This window comes from Carlito syrichta, unplaced genomic scaffold (assembly GCF_000164805.1).
Source record: "Carlito syrichta isolate Samal-C Ts95f unplaced genomic scaffold, Tarsius_syrichta-2.0.1 Scaffold126382, whole genome shotgun sequence".
Taxonomy (NCBI): domain Eukaryota; kingdom Metazoa; phylum Chordata; class Mammalia; order Primates; family Tarsiidae; genus Carlito; species Carlito syrichta.
Genome location: NW_007070478.1, coordinates 183,357 through 204,471, shown reverse-complemented (window position 1 = coordinate 204,471; position 21,115 = coordinate 183,357). Strand labels below are relative to the sequence as shown.

Sequence of the window (21,115 nt, the reverse complement as noted above, 5' to 3'; positions counted from 1 at the left end):
TCGCCTGCTGGGCTCCGGCGATCCTTCCGCCTCAGCCTTCCGAGTAGCCAGAATTACAGGCATGCGCTACCACGCCCGGCTGATTTTTTGACTTATTATAGAGATGAGGTCTTGTTGCCCAGGCGAGTCTCGAACCCATGGGCTCAGGCAATCCACTCACCTCAGCCTCCCAAAGGCGTGGGATTACAGGCTGAGCCACCGAGCCTGGCTCACTTTTTTTAAAAAAAAGACGACTGCGGACGGGGAGACACCCCTTATCAACAAGGGTGCCTGAACGAAACATATTTGTATACCTAACCCTTAACTGTACTGCACAATATCAAAATAAAAAAATATTGAATAGAAAAAAAATTTTTTTTTTAAAAGACGAGAGAGTAAAAAATAGAATGCCTTAAGAAATGACAAAACTTTCTCTCTTATGGGTCAAAGCCATCATTTCATTAGAAAAAGAGAAAGCTTCCTCCACATATGGGCCATTGGCTGGTGGAACTGACAAAACCTGGGTTAGGCCTAGACAAAGACAAATCTTTTACACAAAGTATCTCCAGGCAGGTCTATGGGAACAGGGGTCATAAGGTATTAACTAAGTTGAGAGGGAAGTGGCTGGCCCAACTGTGAACAATTCCCAAGGGTGCCACAGCTACTGGCTGTCATCAAGGTCATAGTAGTCAAAGTTGGAGAGTCTGACCTGTGCTTTTCACTTGTTACCCATCCTTGAGCTGTAAGCTTTTCAGACTCCAAACCAGCTCTTGTGGTGGAACTTTCTGAGTTTTCATTGTAGTCAACCCACGGAGGTGGGTCTTCAAAGTCACCTGATGGAATTGTTAATGGAGAAAGGCCTTCTTAGGCCATCTACAAGTGCAAAGACAGGCATAAATCACACAGTGAGTGTAGGCACGGGGGTCCTGTATGTACAATACAAAAGTTATGGATATTTTCGAAGAACACATAGAAGGCTTGGAAAAAAAAACATACCCAAACTAAGTCAACGAAATTGCATTGAGCTGTCCTCATGGTTTTGTTCCCTGTAACAAAGCCCTACTGAGGAGCACATACCTCAGAGTTGCTTCCAATATAACCAGCTGACACTGTGATACAGTGTTACAGGAGACAACTAGATAGCCATTCAAATACTTGCTTCAGAAGCATCATAAATCACCCCGTGCCTTTCAGAATTACTAGCAAATGGAGGCAACCAGGGATGTCGATCTACAAGTGGAAAGGACGGTCATTAAATCTCCTTATTGGAACAAAGGAATGAGACAATGATGACATGGGAGGATCGGAACAAAGAGGGGCACAGAAAATAGACATCACTTCATCCCTCTTTTCAGTACAATGACTTTGTCCCACAGACGATGTGGAATCAGGAGAGATCTTGGAGCAGGGCCTGGACAGGGACAGGCTGATCATCCTTTTGTCCATATGAGGGTGGTTCTGAGCCCAACAAGGTGGAGCATATAATAGTGCTCAGAGAGCAATGCTTCAAGTATCATCATGATCAAAAACGCGTATTCCACAGTATTTATTTATCTTAAATTGTTCGCTATTATTGTGTAGACTCATCACACCATACAAATCACCTGTTAAAATTAAAAGAATAATGACCACTTACTTGTTTTGTCGACTTGAATCCCCAAAGATAAATCTGGCTCATGTTACCCCAAAGTGGACAGGTATTTACTTGGTTATTGGTGTCATGGGTCAGCTTTGTTTCCTGTTTGTATTTGGTTTCGCTTGATTTGGTTTGGTTCACTTGGACCTGATTTGACGCAGGAATTCAGGTCCACAGGTTATTCCACTGCCGTCCATTCTCTCCATGCAGAAACCATCTGCCAAGGCCTGTCTGAGCTGCCAGGGCAGGCCCCAGAGTCCTGTCCCTGCATCTCACAGAATCTGTCTTCTCTTCAGGAGAGCTAAGTGTTAACATTGTCCTGAACACATTTGCCTTTCAGGAAGATTAATGGAGTTCAGTATGCAGCAGATAAGCTTGTCTGGGAGGAGCAGGCGAGAGCTAAGCTGTGTCAACACAGCCTAAGGGCAGGAGAGAACCAAATTGATTACTCAGATAATCTCCGCTTTGCCCTCCTTCCCCCTCCCATTTTCAATTCTAATACAATTTGATGTCTGTGTATAAATGCAGAGATAGATGAAGAAGCAAGCTTATGAAGCCACTGCTTGAAGTGCTAATCCATAAGATATGCTAAAATGTACCTAGAAATGCAGCAAAATGGATAAATTGGATTCCCCAGGAAAAGCACTCCATGGAGTTGTCAAGGATTATGAGGACAGGCCACACTAGGGGAAGGAATGCCAGTGCAAACAGACAATGTGAAACCCCCATGGGACCTACTTGAGTACTGATGACTGCTAAAATGCCTGTCTGACACCATAATTCATTTTCCAAAGAAAAGATGCAGCAAATTATTTTGCAATGAGAAAAGCAGAGGGCATCCACCAAGGGTCACCTTCTTCCACCCTTTCCCCATGTAGCAATGACTATCACCTTTCAACAAAGTAGAAAATAAATATTTGAAGGAGGGTACCAAAGTACTATGCTGCTGAGAGCATCTGTATTGAATTGTACCTTCAGCATCTTTTCAGCCTGGAGGTCTTCTTGCTTCTATAGTAGGTAGGGACAGCTTTCCCTAGATGTTTTTACCTTCATATAAAAACAGCCTCTGTAAGGTTATCAGGAATTCAAAACTCCTGCCTTCTTTGGCATGCCTACAGAATTCTTATAGAATATTGATAATGTCAAATTATTAAACAGATTTTAGCTATTGGGAATGCTACCGCCACTACTAAGGCTGATAATAATAAAAATAATCATGATCAATTTGCCAACATTATGGGAATTATCAAAATAGCACAGGGCCATGATTAGTAGTCTAAGGTATATATTTTTTCATCAGAAAATCGTTTCAACCAATTCAGATTACGGTGTTTGGACAAGAAAGAGATAAATCAGATGAGAGAATTTGATGATTTTATAGATGAGAAACTTGACACAAGATGAATTTTCAGATGGACAAAGTGTGTTCCCCACATAACCTCATAGCATGAATGACTGCTATGAACTGAATGTTTGTGACCCTCTCAAAATTCATATGTTGAAACTCTAATTCCCAGTGTGATGGTATTTGTAGAGGGCTTCTTCGAGAGGTGCTTCATGAAGGTACAGCCTTCCTGATAAGATTCACACCCTTAGAAGGAGAGGATGAGAGACCTTGCTTCCTTTCTCTGCTCTCTGCCCTGTGAGAAAACAATGAGAATTTTGGCCATCTGCGAAGAAGGAGGTGTGCCCTCGCCAGACACTGGATCTCTTGGCACCGTGATCTTGGGCTTTCAGCCTCCAAAACTGTGAGGAAGAAATATTTGTGTTTAAGCTACCAGTCTATGGTAATTTTTTATACCAGCCTAAACTAAGACAATATATAAAATGCCACACTATAGAATGCCACACAGCAAGACATTGTGGCGGCTCTTAGGACCTGCAGCACAGAGTCACGGCAGAGTCCCTCTCCTCAACTCCCCCTTCCCAGCCTCTGTGATGAATAAATTTTCTTCTGTGGGCCAAGTGCTCCTGTCAGGTGGATATGGGTTATCTGCTTTTCCTTTGTACCCATGCAGCCATAGTCAAAGTCATGGGGAGCTTGAGTATTGCCCCACCTCTTGTCTGATGGACTAAGAAGTCCCCAGATGTTCCTGATCAAGAACAGGAGAATGAGGCTCTTAAGAAAGAACTCACTCCTCCAGGAGGGAAGGGAAGGCCTGACTTATAAACTAGGCTCTACACCACAGTAAATCAGGAGAAGGAAGGAGTGAAAACAGATACAATACACTGCCCAAGCTGGAACTTGCCCAGTTCCAAATCCGCATGTGTGTTGTGTAAACAAAGCGATACATTATCTCAATGTAAATACTGTCACACTTTGATGCTCAAGCAAAACACAGAGGGGCATTGTTTTTCTCCTTGTACAAGGGCCATGAGAGGTGCCTCTGGCTTTGTCATCTCAGGCCCATCATCATCTGGTATAGCAGATCTTCTGGGAAGCCCTTGCAGATCACCTGGTAGTTGGCACCCAGGCCTCTCTTTCAGGGTCTTGTCTTGAGAGGAGCATCTGGGCTCCTTCCTTCTTGCAGAAGATTGCCCAGGATTGATTCATAGTCACAGCTTATCTTCTGCAATGGTAGGTCAAAGGAAACTTGAGAAAAGTCTGCAATTCCAACTAGTGAAGAAGATGTGGTTACAGGACATTATAATTTGATGGTACACACACACACACACACACACACACACACACACACACACACACACACACACGTGTGATCTAATTTGCCATTTGAAAAAGTCTACAACACAGGGTGACCAAATACCCCAGTTTACTCAGGACTGAGGGCTTCCTGGAATGCAAAACTTTCCCCATTAAAACTGAAGATATAACTGCAATGTAGTGTGTATGTGTGTTTGTGTGTGTGTGTGTGAGTGTGCATAAACATAAATAAAGATATAACAATAAGTAGATATACAACAGTAAAACTCAAACATAGAAATACTTATATAGGTAGAGATAAGACATTAGATAAAGATAGGACATACAGATCACATAAGAAACTATACAATACTCACATCAGTCTGAAAAAATTCATCCCACAATTTCTCTTGCCATGTGTCAGGCCTTATGTGTGTTGAGAAAGTATCCACCCCAATTCTCAGGTAGGTTAGTCTAGACAATTAGCCTGTTCAAGGAGATGGACTTCTTGTGAGCTAACTTTGAGTGAGATGAATTCCAAACAGTAAAGAATAGGACCCATTGTGCAAAGTCACCAGCACCTGGAATTGGCCTCCCTGCCTCCACTCCACACCTTTTCTTCCTCCAGCCAAGATATAGCAGAGTGGATTCTGTCCAAAAGGGAGAAAGTACAGCCCCCAAGAGAAACAGTTCTCCATTCAGAGAAATGACTGCCTTTTAAAATGTTCTACATGGCCCCATTCAGAAGCTCCCCAAGAGGTGGGCTGATTCTCACCCTTGTGGAAACAATCGCTATGAAGGTGTAATGCAGGACCTTAAAAAAACTCCCATTTCCAAATTGAATAGTTTGTCTTATAGGAGGGATTTTGTTTTCTTTTCATGCTGAACCTAAATTTGGCATCCCATGGAAGTTTTATTGCATAGCATAGCCTGAGAGCTCAGCCAAATCTCCCAATTCTGGAATGGCAGCTGGGAGAAGTTGAATGAATGGGCTATTTTTTTTTTCTTTCTTTCCTTCCCTTAACTCCATATGTTTCTCAATTTCTGGCTCATAAATTTAATTAAATAAATATTTTAAAATATGAAAGATGGAGAATGTGAGAACTTGATAAATACGAAACAAGCTTTTAAATCTATGAACATGGCATCTATGGGCTTATGCTCTGTGTTGAGGAGAGAAGTTTTGCAAAGTCTTCATAAGGAGGATGAATTAGGATTTTTCTGGAAGGAAAGAAAGATTTTAGTATCTAAACATGAATGATAGAGAAACCACGGGAATATGGGTAGCCCTGGGAGATAATGCTCTTATTATAAACTCACAAGTGTGTTTGTGGAAATGAAGATACTTCTATAATCTATTTGTTGGATTAGCTTCAAGGGAAGGGGGAGAATAAGTAAACATGCATTGAATATTTACTTGGTACTCCAGAGAGACATGTGTTGGTTCCAGCAGCAGTACCAGAGTACCAGGAATGAGACTTTAGCTTATTTTGGAGATGGCTAAGACCAGACTTCAAGGCATTGTTCCAAAGTGATATCCAGGAGGAAAAATAAGGTTGCCGCTCTATACCTGATGCTGAAAAAATACTAGCCCAAATATCTTTGACTATATGTCCTCATGTCAAATAATAAAATTCTAAATAATTATTGTGCTGTGGAATGAGGCTTGCATTTCACAGAGGAATGGGTTAGTAATTTTAGAACAATTCTTTGTGAATTCTAGTATTGAGAAAATAAGTAAATATATGTTACAGATAATGGGAGCCAGTGTTCTCATTGTCAGAAAAGATAGTTATAAATGTGGCAAGGGAAAAAATAAGCATGAGTGGTGTTGGATTGGAATTGGAACTTTTAGTGTGAACGTATGACATGTATTGCATAGATATATACAGAGAGATACAATAAATGTGGATATAAATGTAGAGATGTGACAAACTGGACCACGAGTACTTGTGTTTTCTCTTTCCAGCCAGGGCCGAGCAATGGGCATCTCTCGGGACACCCGGTACAAGTGTTGCAAGACTGGGGGCAGGAGAAAGCCCTACCACAAGAAGCAGAAGTATGAGCTGGGACACCCAGCTGCCAACACCAAGACCGGTCCCCACCACATCCACATGGTCTGCGTGTAGGGAAGTAACAAGAAATACAGTGCCCTGGGCTGGGCGTGGGCAACTTCTCCTGGGGCTCCGAGCTTTGTACTCGCAAAACAAGGATCATCGACATTGTCTACCATGTGTCCAATAACAAGTTGGTCCGAACCAAGACCCTGGTGAAGAACTGCATCATGCTCATTGACAGCACACCATACGGACAGTGATGTGAGTCTCACTATGCACTGTCCCTGGGCCACAAGAAGGAGGCCAAGCTGACTCCTGAGGAGGAAGAGATTTTAAACAAAAAATGATCCAAAACATTTTCTGGATCGTTTTCGTAGGGCTTTCTCTGGCTTCCAGTCTTGCGGCACTTGTGCCAGGTATCCTGAGAGATGATGAGATACAATGAAAGGAAAAATCAGCAGTCTTCTGGGGGGAGAAGCTCCAGCACGGCAAACTTCTTTCTTGCATTGCATCAAGATTAGGCCAGTGTGGCCAAGCCAATGGCTATGTGCTTGAAGGCAAGGAGCTGGAGCTCTATCAAGAAAATCAAGGCCCGGAAAGGCAAATAAATCCTCTTCTCTAGCTCATGTAATAAAGGTGTTTGTTGTTCCGTAAATCAATGAATGAATGAATAAATGTATGTGGGTGCCGATGTGTGGCGTTTGTGTGTATGTACATACATCTGTTTCCTAGCTCTGTCCTTAGAAGGCCTAAACCAATGAACCCCAGTGCAATAAGCATACCCGGTTTCTAAATACCATTCTCTACTAAAAGGAATGAGGATCTTTGAAAAATGACTGATGCCATAGCTGGGGAGAGAAAGCAAAAGATAAGTCTGACATAGCTTCTTGTTTTGGAAAGTAAGAAGGAGTCCAAAGATAATATGGGCACATGTCAAAGGGTAGAGGAGTCAGATTGTAGAAGCTTCTACACCTCTGGAACAGTTTGGACATCAAAATTAATTATGATAGTAAAGGATGGGATTATAGCCTATTGAATAAAACGATATTTCACCAATTTAAGCGAATAGAAGAGACAGTTCTTTCTTATATTAGAAAGTCAACTAATAAATATAGAAGAGATGATAAAACTAGAAAATCACCATTTGGCAACTATGACAAGCAGAGTAGGGAACATGTCTTTAGATAGCAATCTCTTTTAAACTGGCTTGTAGAACCTCTCTGAGCCTTGCTGAGACAAAGTATCTGAATTTTGCAGGACTGATTATATAAACCTAGACAGAGATGCCTCACTGTTTAATAGGACTATGTCAAAAGTCTACTATTTACATGATGTGTTGGGTGTGGAATAGGGTCTCTCTCTGTCAGTAACACTGGTGATTTCGCCTCACATTCAGGCTGATCTTTGAAGTTAAAAACACACAGATGAGCCCATCAATAATGGCTGGGAGAAACACTGCTCCACTGACAGGTAGCAAACCACATTATGTTATCTCTTATAGAGCTTTGAGCAGTACAGTATACATGGAGAAAACAAATGCTTGTTGAATGAATACAGGAAAAAATGAATGGGTAGAGTCAGGGATAAATCTTAAATTAGACATCAAAGAGATTTAAAAAGGGAAAAGTACCTCTTTCAAGAAAATTACAGTCTAACCATATTTCCAATGGTAAAAGTGACTCTTTTGGAATCTGAAAACATTCAAAAATCTTTGCATCTCGTTTTTTCAATCCCAACTTTCCTGCTTTTATGAATAACAGAGAGAATGCTGTATGAAATACAACCTTTGTCAATGCTTCCTGAATTTGAACATTATGTTGCTTTGTGCTTGCCTCCACCTGGGATTCCAAATGACCCCAAGTGGATTTGCGGGGGGCCTTGGGTAGTTGGGGAACTGAGGAGACAAGGCGCACACATAGTACACAAGAACACATACGCCAACAACATAAACAGACACCTAAGTAGAAACAGCTGTGCAGAGCTAGTTAGTAAAAGCTTGAATAGCTGGAACCACCAGGAGTGGGTGGGAATGAGTTCAAGCTCCCCCCATGAGGCCTTCCTAAGGCTTTGCAGGAGGGCAAGAACAGGTCTGGGAAGTGGGAAACTGGGATGGCTCAGTCAGTCCTTAGCATCTCGGAACTGACTGACTCTCCACCTCTGCTCACCCTTGCAAAGATTACACACTTTGATTTATGTGACATAGAGGCAGAAAACAGCCTAGAGCACTCTGGGGATATTAGCCAAGAAGAAATACAAATCGGATTTAACCAAAGGAAAAAGAAGCCCCAGTCATCTGCTAGGGAATAAGAAGGATATTTTATGCTGCTTGACCTGGTCTCTTTCCTGCTCAGGAAAGTCAATGGATAAGTGATACTACTGATAATGCATGAAGAGTTGAGAGACTTGCAGCATTCAAGCCTGAGTTTCTGTCCCAAATACTCCCCCCAAATCCATCATCTCCAAAGAAATCTGTCTATGACTAAGCGGCATCTTCTCAATCTCCTCCATGTCCTAAAGCGGGAGACAGTAGCAAAGGCATGTTTTTCTTTTGAAAGTAAGACATTTACATGGTTTTTAGTTAAAATGATCATTTGTAAGGAACCATATATTGTAGAATTATAGATTCCTAGAACTTGAAGGATCTTAGAAGCCGTAAAATCCAACCCCTTTATTATACAGAGGAGAAAATTGAAACATGGAAGAAGGAGGGAATGGGTCCAGTGTCTTTCTGAGAATTCTAAGCAAAATTGGCACTGTGAACAAGAGCTAAGAATCCCAATTCTTACCCTAAAAAGATTAGGTGGTATGCACCACTTTGCCATCTATACAACTGAATTTTCTTTCTTTCCTGTCACACTTCATTAGTGATCCAAAATATCCAGCTTGATCACTCACCTTAGTCACCTGATGGATCTGAATAAAATCCAATTCCTGTGCAATTGCCACATGAGGCAAGGCCTGTCCAGTCTTACAGCCTCAGTGGTGCCAAGACTCTGGATTTGAGAGAAGGAATCCCAGTGAAGTTTTGAACAATGGTGCCATGAAACAGGCATATAATTCCCAAAAATGTGTGCACTATTACTGTGTCTGAGGCAATATTTAGACCATATACTTACAGTAAATTTGGATCAGATGCTTACTGTCTACCTCATGAGATTAGATGAGATAATATCTGTAAAGCATTGAGTATAGTTTCTGCATCAAAGTAGCCACCATTCGCTTAAAATGTGTTAATGCTGTCTTATCAATTATTCTAAACTAAATCTAAGCCAATATTTTGTTAACTTTTAAAAGGCCGATATTCTTGCTACCCGCGGGTCCCCTACCATCAGAGTCAGGGGAAGAAACCTGAGTTAGCCTACTGGAGAATAAGAGACAAAGTCCTGTGTCCCCCACTGCCCTGTCAGCTCAGCAGCTACCAGACCATGTGATGGGACCATCCTATGTTCTCCAGTGCCCTACTGACTCTCCAGTTAACTGCAGATGTCTAAGCAAGTGCAGGAATGATCTCTTGAGATGTTCTAGGCCAGAAGAACCAATCAGCTGATCCAAAGAATTGTGTGAGTTAGTTATTGATGTGAGCCATCAATTTTTGAGGTGACTTGTTTTTGCAGACAAAAGTAACTAATGCAATGTCCCTGTGTGATCATGCCCCAAATAAAGAAGATGTTGAGAACCCTCCCTCAGCAGAATTCTTTTTTCAGCAGAGGAGATGTTGTCCCCACCCTCCCGCCCTCTCTCTCAGCTCTTCCTTTTCTGGTGAAGAGTGTAATTTGTGACCCCAGAAAGGAGACTGCTGGTTGGGTGTGGTGAGAGACCAGGATATGACCTGGCCTCATTAACACCATGTTCTAGCCAGCTGGGCCAATCGGCCTGTCCCTGTCCTCCTGGAAACTTTTACCACCCACTGTCTCCCAGACTAGGGCACCCCACCCATCGGTCCTCCCTTCGAAACAAAGATGCATGCAAGCACGTAGTGGAAAAGCAAGGCGGTGGGACTTGGCAGAAGCCTGCTACCCTAGACTGTGTGTTGGGGTTCTGTGAAGGTAGAAACATCATGTTGGAGTCACAGGCAAGAGGGAGCCCTCGCTGTTGGGTACAGCGGTCTCCCATAAGGTGGCTCTTGGCAGAGAAATTCTACTTACTTCAGAAACTCATTCTCACCTTTCCAATCCTTTCTGGGAAAACGGCTCTTGGCCACATTATTTTAACCTCTTTTCTTTACCTAAACTCCAGACTATATCAGTATTTAATTTTTAATCAAATTCTAATATTTAATATTTTTTTAAAAGCAGCTCTTGATCGAAGACATCAGTCAAACCCTCCAATCCTCTTCTTTTTACCACCATATGAGGGTAAGAATAGAACTGAAAATTGAACTGAACTGAAAATTGTCCTCAAATAGGTCAGTTTTACATGATTTTAATTTATTGTTGCAAATGCCCCCTGCTTCTGCCCTCGTTTCTGGTGGGTTTCCAGCTGTCAGGCCCTTCAAGGGAATGGTATATGCCGGGGAGTGAGTTTGGCAACTCTTCCAAAGTCCTTTTCTGCCCATGACACTTGTTTTCAACTCTTCAGTCCTGGACACTCTCCTGCCTTTGATGAGCCTGCCAGCGGCCCTCTTGGCATTATTGGCCTTAGCTTTCCAATCCAGTTTTAACCTCTGTTCTACCTTCGGGTTTTAGCCTTTCCTCTTGAGTCAGATGATAATCCCCTGTTCTAAAATCAGTGTCCCTAACTTGTTATTAATGCTCCCATTTCTACAATTAGATAATTTTTACTTTAAGTCAGGGGTCAGAAAACTTTTTCTATAAACAGCAATTAATAAATGTTAGTCTTTACAGGCCACATATAGTATCTATCACATGTTTCTTTTGTTTTGTTTTTTGAGTTGGAGTCTCACTCTGTTGTCCAGGCTGGAGTACAGTGGCACACTTATGGCTACCACAGCCTAGAACTGCTGAACTCAGATGATCCTTCCACCCCAGCCTTCCAAGTAGCTGGAACAAAGGGCATGTGCCACCATGTCTGGCTAATTTTTTGATTTATTGTAGAAATGAGGTCTCGCCAAATTGCCTAGGCTGGTCTCAAACCCTTGGGCTCAGGCAATTCTCTTACCTTGGCCTCCCAAAGTGCGAGGATTATAGGCATGAGCCACCAAGCCTGGCCTTGTTTCCTTTTTTTTTTTTTTTTGACATTTAAAAATATAAACACCATTCTTTGCTTGAGAAATGTATATAAATAGATGTGGGCTGGGTTTGGCCTGTGGGTCATGGTCTGCCATCCCCTTCTTTAAATTAAAGCTGAATCTATTAACACACAAATATTCCTGGAAATGGTAAGTGAGTAATGAACTACTTAGTAGGAATTAGTTCATTTTTCTTCTTTCTAATTCCAACTGGATGGAACTAGGTTTTAAGAAAGGATGGGAAAGATAAAGATTTCTCAGGTCAATCTAATTGTACCGTCAACAGGAAGTCTACAAATCCTGAAAGCTTTAGACAAGGAGAATGAAAGAAATAGTACTGAGTCAAAGTGTTCTACTGTGTGTTCAAGGTTGGGGTCAGGATGAAATTCAAAGCATTTAATAACCAGAAAGACATGGGCACTGACCAAATCAAAAGCACACTGAGCAACTTTTGTGCTGAATCATGGATCGTGGGTCCCTGTTGCACCATGCATTAATGCATCCATTGCTGGATTGTCGGGAGGTCCAGACTCAAGTGGGGGATTGGACAGGGAAGTGAGTGGGAGTGTTTATTGTGAGATCTTACATTTCACGGGATGTCTTGACAACTTTGAGTCTCACAGGGCCCCAAAGGTCTAACCAGGAGTTCTTCTGCTCTTGCTAGATAAGTACCCCAACCCAATGGAACAACTCCCCACCTGTAGTTCCCCTATCAGATGAACCAACTGCACACCACTCAGTCCCCAACCTAATAGGCTTCAGTTCTCTGCCAGCCTACAGGAGTATTTGAACAAGCAATGACTTCCTCCTTTGGGAATCACAGGGCACTTCACCCTTTTGTTACTACAAAGTCTACCTCCCACAGCTTCTGCTTGCTCACTCTGTTCCCAAGTACAATCTCTGTGTGGCTTCCAGGCATGTGATATTCTCTTCCCTTGGACTGTGAGTAGATATGACAAATAAACTGCTGTTAATCTCATCTGTCTGGTGTTTGATGTAGTGTTCAGCCATATTACACTATGTAGGGTGGGAGTCTCTCCCTCAACAATGGGGTGAATAGAAGGCGATCAGAATGGGGTGTTGCTCTAGATCTTTGGGACAGTGACTATTTACCAACCAGTAAAGAAGCGATTAATTATCTTAACCAGTTAATCTGTGTTCCCTCTTATGATGTAATTTGGAGTCCCTGCTACTTCTCTCCTTTATATTTCTCTTATTGGACAATGCCACTCTTCAGTTAGGGATCATGAACTGATCCCAGTGCTTTTAGGTGGCCTGGATTGAAAAAAGTAGGGAAGATGCCGCACTTCGTTAAAAAGCATATTGTTCTAGACATCTCTGCAAGGAAAATACTATCAGGCCCTCAACCCAGTATGACTTCAGTTCTTGTGTTACGGGGAATAAAAGAAAATAATGACAGAATGGTGAGTCATCATGAACTCAGGACTAGATAAGAACTCAAAAGTTACCAGTGCAATCTTTTATCATACATATAAGAACACTGAGGTCCATGGAGGGGAAACGATTTGCACAAGGTCTCACTGGGGAAAATATGCTTGAGTAAGAAACAGCAAGGAGAAAAGAGGAAGTGAGAAGGCAGGTATAAAAAAGCAAAAATGGATGTTTGCTGTATGTGGAGGAGTGAAACCAGAGCCCCTCAAACATCAAACCTGTCCACTGCTTGGCTTCTAGCATCATTCAGGGGTAATTGTTTTAGTAAAAACAAATGGAAATTGCAACTAAAAGACATTGATATCATTGTCATAATTAATAAAATTTTATCACTCATATTAGATGTACTCATTAACTTCTTGACATTGTTGCCCACTGTGTAAGACAGGCAGATATAACTCTTTGATTTTTGTTAACATTCCAACTTTCTGGATCCTATTACTTTCTTAAGTCACACAACAGAGAGATTTTGACCCCAGATCTTCCATTAGATTAATGCCCTTTTTCAAGGTGGGAAATCATCATCCCTGCTGGATGGATCTCCCTTTTTAAGATCAGCAGTTTGCTCTGTTTTGGTAAAATTCGGAGGCTTAAACTGAAAACAGGTGCTGAATTCCAAGTGAAGGCAGGCATCATGAAAAATGCACCCAACTAAGAACTGGAAGATGTGAAGTCTGGCTCAGGCTTTGACACTAACCAGCTGTGTGTCCTTGGACACATCATGCCGTTCACAGCCTGTACCAGATGACATCTGAGGTGCCATCCAGCCCTATCATTCTGAGGTTACGATGGTGAGATGGGTTCTGGCTTGTCCTGACTTCTCTTCATAGCCAGCAGGTGAATGGGATGGGAACTCACAGGGAAAACAAACGAGAAGGCTTTGGGTAGAGCTCTCTTGCTAAGATACTTTAGAATACAGAATAATTGGCCATTGCTTTGTTGAACTGTACTGTCTCCACGGGGCTCTTTGAGCTCTGGCCACCACGTTTCTTTAGCTTTGGCCCCCTCTCCTACCTTGGGAGGTGAATCAATCTCTCTCTCTAATTTACCTTCTAAATAAACTTTACTTGAAAACTTTAAAAAAAATAAAAACAGAATACAGAATAGTTTCACATTCTACCAGAGGTTGGAGTAGCCAGGGTGAGCTGTGGAGTATTTTTTTCTGGAGTCTCCCAACAAATAGAGTATTTCCTACCTTTAAGATCTGCAAAAAGTCAAAACATTTCATTATAAACCATATGGGAAAAGCTGGGCAAAACAGACACTGGTCATCTACTACTTATGGAAACGTATGCTGGGCTACCTCATTGGAAGGCCATTGGCAGTGTTCACCAAAAAGACAAATGCACATTTCTCTGACCCAGAAATTCCTCATTGCAATTAAATATTTATATCCCATCACAATTCATACGTTGAAATTCTCACCTCCAAGGTGATGATATTAGGAGTCAGAGACTTTGGGAGGTGATTAGGTCATAAGAGTAAATCCCTCATGATTGAAATTAGTGTCCTTAACAAAAGAGTCTTCAGAGAGACCCTCACCCCTTCCACCATGTGAGGACACAGTGAGAAGACATTGTCTAAGAACCAAAAGCAGTCTTTTACTAGACACCAAATATGCCAGTTCCTTGATCTTGACTTCCCACCCTCCAGAATTGTGAGAAATAAATTTCTGTTGTTTATAAGTCACCCAGTTTATGGTATTTTGTTATATCAGCCCTAATAGATTAAGGCTCATTTCCAGGAAAGTATCTGACATTATACCAACATATCATGTTACTCAAGCTATTTTGATTCTAATAGCAAATGACTGACCACAACCTCAATGTTCATTAATAAAAGACTGGTTATTCAAATGACTGTTCAATAGCAACCTCTTCACCTATAAATTGAATGAGGAAAATTTTAATAATAGAGGATGATTTCTAAATTGGATTGTTAAATGAAAAAAGCAAAGAGATACTCAAAAACCCTCACAATAATAGGGGTATGTCAAAAGGACACAGGAGTCAAACGAAAGAGCTTCCGATAGCCCAACCTGGAACAATGTGAACAACAAAATAAATAAAAGTATTGGATCATGCTATGGACTGAATTATGCGCCCTGCCCCTCCTCCCAATTTATGGGTTGGAGCCCTAGCTCCCCGTGTGACTGTTTCTGGAAATTGGATCTTTAGGAAGTAATTAAGGCTAAATGAAACCATAGGGTAGGGACCTGAGCCCACAGCATTAGTGTTTTTATAAGAAAAGACAGGAGAGAGCTCCTTCTCTCTCTTTGCCATGTGAAGACACAATAAGAAGGAGGCCATCTACAAGCCAGGAAAAGGGCCCTCACCAGAAATTAAATTGACCAGTCATTTGATCTTTGACTTCACAGCCTCCAGAATAGAGAGAAAATAAATCTGTTGTCTATGGTATTTTGTTATGACAGTCCAAGCAGACTAACACAGATTATAATACAAAGTATAAAATAAATATTCATGGGTCCACTGTTATAAATATATGATTGAATAAATAAATAAATGGGAGAGAAAAGACAAACCCCTTATGCAAAAAAATATTATTTCTACCTGGAGGTAGAAATTATTTCCAAATAATTTATACAAATACTCCTAATGAGGTAGAGCATAAATCCCACTTTTAAGTGCAGTCTGTGCATAGTGACTTCCAAAGAAGGCACTGTGTAAGGGGGGTGGGGGAGTAATTTAATTTAATTTAATTTTATTTTATTTATTTATTTATTTGAGTTGGAGTCTCACTCCATTGCTCAGACTGGAGTGCAGTGGCTGCTCCTGGCCACTGCAGCCTCGACCTGCTGGGCTCCGGTGATCCTTCCGCCTCAGCCTTCCAAGTAGCTGGAACTACAGGTGCGCGCTACCACACCTGGCTAATTTTTTTTATTTATTGTAGAGATGAGGTCTCACCAAGTTGCCCGGGTGGGGCTCGAACCCACGGGCTCAGGCAATCCACTCACCTCAGCCTCCCAAAGCGCTGGGATTACCGGCCGAGCCACCGAGCCTGGCTGGGGAGTAATTTTATAATGAAGAAACCTGGCAAACGTCTCCAGTCAGGTGATCTAGGTGAACATTGTGGTAAGTCATAATATTGATAGTATGTACCTTTGATATGAAAATGGTACTTTTCTTTTGTGGTCTTCCTTCTAAAACCCATAACCATAGTCTAACTGTGAGAAAACATCAGAGAAATTCCAGTCGAGAGGTAGTCTACAAAACACCTGACTAGTATTCCTCAAGATTGACAAGGTCATCAAAAACAAGGAAAATCTGATAAACTGCTACAGCTAAGAGAAGCCTAAGGAAGTGCAATGACTAAATGTAATCTGGTGTTCCAGGTGGACTCCTACAACAGGAAAAGAATGTTGTGTAAAAATTAAGAAAATGTGAATCAATATAGACTTTCATTACCAATCACGTGTCAACACTGTTTCATTAATTGTGAAAACTGTACCTTACTAATATTAAGGTATTATTAAAAGAGAAAACATTGTGTGTTTGCAAGTGTATGTCTATGGGGGGAGTGGTGGTTATGGGAGCTCTCTGTACTATTTTTCAAGTTTTCTATAAACCTAAAACTATTCTGAAATAAAACATTTATTTAAAACAAAAACCAACTCACAGCAATATGTTTTCTATGTTCTCTCTTGTATTATTATATTTCTAATGGAGAGAATAGGAGGTAGAAAGAGAGCGAAAAGAACAAACTTCTCTGGGGAAAAAATACACAAAACTGAAGAGGAACTGAGTAGATAAGACTTTTTAGAGTATTCTCTTTTGTACACTTTGAATATTGCTCCATGGAAACATGTTATCTATTTTGTTTTAAAGCAGAATTTATTGAGAGGACAGAAAAACACCCACAGTGGGAGGGGACCCCGGGGGTTGCCCTATTTTTAAAAGTTGTACATTAAAATCAATAAATACCCCCAATAAAAACCATTCCCCATAGTGGCACAAGGAGACAGATAATGACCTTGGTGGCCCCCTACAAACTTGGGCTTGTGAACCCAACTTTGCAGTACTCCGACCAGGGCTGACTCTCACAGAAGAGAGAGCAACCAGGAGAATGCGTCCATATGGCAGGTGCTGAATGCAAATGAAAATCAACACGGGGAGTAAGATAAGGTGATAGAGCTTCAGAGATTTCATGAGATTAAGACATATAGTCCTCAGCATCTGGATAATGTAGTTGAGGGGCCGAGTGGGCAAGGTGAGATATAAAACAACCAGACAAAGGTCAGTGCAGCTGGTCCAGATGGTCCCTGCCTGTTTTCAAGCTTCCTCGGGCTCCTGCCTCAGGAAGGGATGTGACCAGAGTGTAAACTGGAAATTAGGACTTGGATGCAGGAAAAAAAACATGCCTTAAACCTTTGCTCAGTCCTTAACCTGGGGCTCTGGGAGGCACCAAGGGAGTTTCATGGGCTTCTTTTATTGTTTTATATATGCATAAGTCTTTTTATTCTTTTTGTATGACTATTCTTTTTGTTGATTTAGTTTTTCCACTTCTGTGCTCCAGCCTAGAAGCCTTAGTTTGGATAATTCTGCAGAAAAAGTTGTATTTCTTTCACCATTTACACCATATATTTGGGTTCTGATTAATTAAGTACTGAAGCACATCTGTGCACTTCCTGGCATTGCTCTCTAGAGAAAGCAAAGCGTGAGTCTGGTGCCCTATTCATAATCAGCAAATCCTTTAGGGAAGAAGTATGTCTTGCACATTTTGTATATCCTGCAGCCAGCTCAGGGGTGGACTAGCAACTATTTCATTATTCCTGTCTAACTTCTTACTTATCTGTTCCCCAACTTCTGTGTTAGTGCTGTATTTCTTAGCTAAGAGGAGCATATAAAAGTCAAAGAGAACTTTTTTGAAAGGGAAAGTGTGATGATATTAATACTACTGTGGGACATTAGGCATAAGCTGAGACTGTCCCGGACCAACTGGGATTTGAGGTCAGGCCCACCTGTGACATTTGTTGTGCCCAGGGGAAGAATAAAAAAAGGAGACCCAAAAATAACTTCTAAAGAGTTAAAAACTGTATATGAAGCTAAGGAAGTATTCTAGAAATATGTGCCATTCTCCTGCCACAATACGCTGGTTTGTGGTGAGCTGGCTCCCCGTCCCAGCCCCATGGACCCTGAATCCTGGGCACCTCCCCGGGTACTTTCTTCTTCTTCCCAGGGCACCTTCCCCATACCATGAAGAGCCTTGCACGTTCCTGTGTAGATTAATCAGCTCACATTCCAAGCTCTGTTCCTATCCCTTAGTTGTAGCTTGGCCACCCATTGCGTGGCAGGCATGGTCCTTTCTTGGGAAGAGATTTCTGGGGTCCCATTAACTCCTGAAGTTGGAACACCAGCTCAGAGTGAGCATGATCCTGTGATGTTGCAGATTCCTCATGCTCAGGGGAGGACACAGCCAGAGTAAAGCCAACCTGGTGTCTTCTAAAGAGCGGGGTAAGAAGACAGAGCTCCTCTTCCCTGATGTTATGAACTAAAATGTGTCCCTCCCCCGCAAAAAAAAAAATTCACAGGTTGAAGTCTCTAACCCCCAAGGTGACTATATCAGGAGACAGGACCCTTAATGAGGTAATTAAAATTAAATGAGGTCATAAGGTTAGGGTTCTAAACCCATGGGGCTTGATCTTGGGCTTCCTTCCAGTCTTCAAAACTGTGGGAAGATAAAAATTTCTGTTGCTTAAAGCCCTCAGTGTGCGGTGTTTCGTTATGGCAGCCCGAGTAAACTAATTCAGCTGGGAATGAGTGCAACCTGTGCATAGTCACCGCCATCTTAGACAGGTTCTCTGCCTTCAAGTGTTATGAAAGGGCCCTTGAAGGGGGAGAGAGAAACAGTCCTTGAAGAGGGAGGCTTAGATTAAGAAAAGGGGAGTGGCCGGGCTCCGTGGCTCAGCCTGTAATCCCGCGCCTTTGGGAGGCTGAGGTGAGTGGATTGCCTGAGCCCGCGGGTTCGAGACCCGCCTGGGTTGCGAGACCTCATCTCGACAATAAATCAAAAAATCAGCCGGGCGTGGTAGTGCATGCCTGTAATTCCGGCTCCTCAGAAGGCTGAGGCGGAAGGATCGCCGGAGCCCAGCAGGTCGAGGCTGCGGTGGCCGGGAGCGGCCACTGCACTCCAGTCTGGGCGACAGGGTGAGACTCTAGCTCAAAAAAAAAAAAAAAAAAAAAAGAAAAGGGGAGTGGGAGGTTAAGAAAGAAAACCCATGGGTCCCCTGATGGGTCTGGATCACAGTGCAGTCAGGAAGACTGAGCTCCACGGCCGGCCGCCTTCATTCATTCCTGCATTTATTTAACAAACACTGCCTACATTCCCACTTGTGCTAGAAACTGGGCTGGGCAGTGGGAATGCGGTTTGAGATAGACAGAAAAGGTCCCTGCTCTTTATGGACCCGGACCTTCTTTCTCGTGGGATCACTGGGCTGTGATATCAGGGTGGCCTCTTAAATTCTAGAGAGGTGGATGAGCAGCACCCTTGTGGAAAAACTCGCCGGCCCAGGATTCTTCAACCTCATTCTCCATATGCTCGTCTCAGAGGGTGACCCAAGAGGGAGGGGGGGGTCTCTTTGTTGCCTTGGTGATCACCTTTCCCCTGACACCTCTGGCAATTGGAGGAGCATGGTGATAAACCCTTCCAGCATCTGAGCTCAGCTGGGCCCCAGATGTGTCTCTGGGGAGCAGGGTAGGATTGGGAGGTCGCAGAAAGGTGAGCTCAAATCCGCTCTCTAATTCTTGGCTCTGTGTGTGAAAAGTTCAGTCAAGGCAGCAGCACTACAGAAAAGAGGTGTCAGATTCCTGAAGGTCCTGAGGTGGGCATAGCCAGCTCCCAATCACCTACCTCTCTGAAAGTCACTGAGCTAGAAATTTCCTGGACTCCCTGACTATTTAATCTTGCTGGGATTAGCCCTGATTTCTCACCAGCCTAAGAAGGGTGTCTCAGTAACTTCTTGCTTTATTTCAAAAGGAAACAAAGGAAAAATTGGGTTTTCCTCCTCCTTTTCCCGCTACTCACCTCCCCACACGGAGTGTGGTTCCAATTTCCCAAGCTTAGCTCAGTGTCCCACAAGCGGCATTATTCTGAGTCACAATTTTTGGTAATATGTGATTCTCAGGGTCTCAAAATAAAATTGATCTGGTTAGCATTGATCACTGAAGTAGATTTTACAAAAAAGAAACGCTTGTTTATTTTTTCATGGAAGAATTTCATTTATTTCCCCCATCCCACATCTTTTTTTTTTTTTTCTCTAGCCCTTTCCAAAATTATAAAAGTACCTGTTGGCCTCATGTCAGAACATGTCTCAGAGTTTTCATGGTGTTGAAATTAGGAGTAAAAGAACCTTAAAATTGTCAACCATGACTTCCAAGTGAGGGAATGAAAGATTATGTTGACCTTGACCATGAGACTAGATTTCAAAAGGTCCTGGATATTGTTTTGAATGTTTTCTCTTTGTAAATTTCAAGCAAGCAAATCTCCAAATTAAAATAATTTGGAAAAAAACATTTTCAAAAATACTAAAGGAAGAGTCAAATCGCATATTTTTACAGCCAGCTGCAACTGGAGGGGTGATTGGTAAACTAGGATTCTGAATGTTGTGCTCATCATTTGTGTTCATTTTTATTCTGTTGGTCTGTCTTCCTTACTCCTTTGGGTCTGTTGAGTAACAACTGCCTTTCAGTCCTAAAAGGATCTTTGTAAAGGGCTATGCAAATAGAGCAATTTCTGTTTCTGAAATGGAAGAAGAGATTGGAGGGAGTTAATCTATCAATTTACTAGACTAAAAAGACCTTTCTACTTTTCTCAGGAGACTTTTACACATCTGAGCCCGTGACTGCTGCCCCTATTCACACCTGTTTCAAGGGACCCACAACGGCTTCCTCTTGCATGTTCTTGGAGAATGTTAGGCCCCAGCATTTAGCCTTGAATCTTCATGTGGCCCCCATCCAAGATCATCACCCTCAAATCTGATCCCCACCCAATCTCTGGATCTAAATTTAGCCATTTCCCAGTGTACACCGGTCTGGTCTTTCTGGCTCTTTACTCACTCATGGGATGGGTTCTTGTCTGGTGAGGAAGGCAGCCTGTTGGGCAGAAGAAGTGGTTGCATCAAACAGGCTTCAGTGCTTCCCCTGATG

General features: G+C 42.3%; 1 pseudogene; it reads left to right on the top strand.

Moving 5' to 3' along the window:
- Positions 1-6,238: 6,238 nt before the first annotated feature.
- Positions 6,239-6,921, top strand: LOC103249985 (annotated as a pseudogene).
- Positions 6,922-21,115: the final 14,194 nt, after the last annotated feature.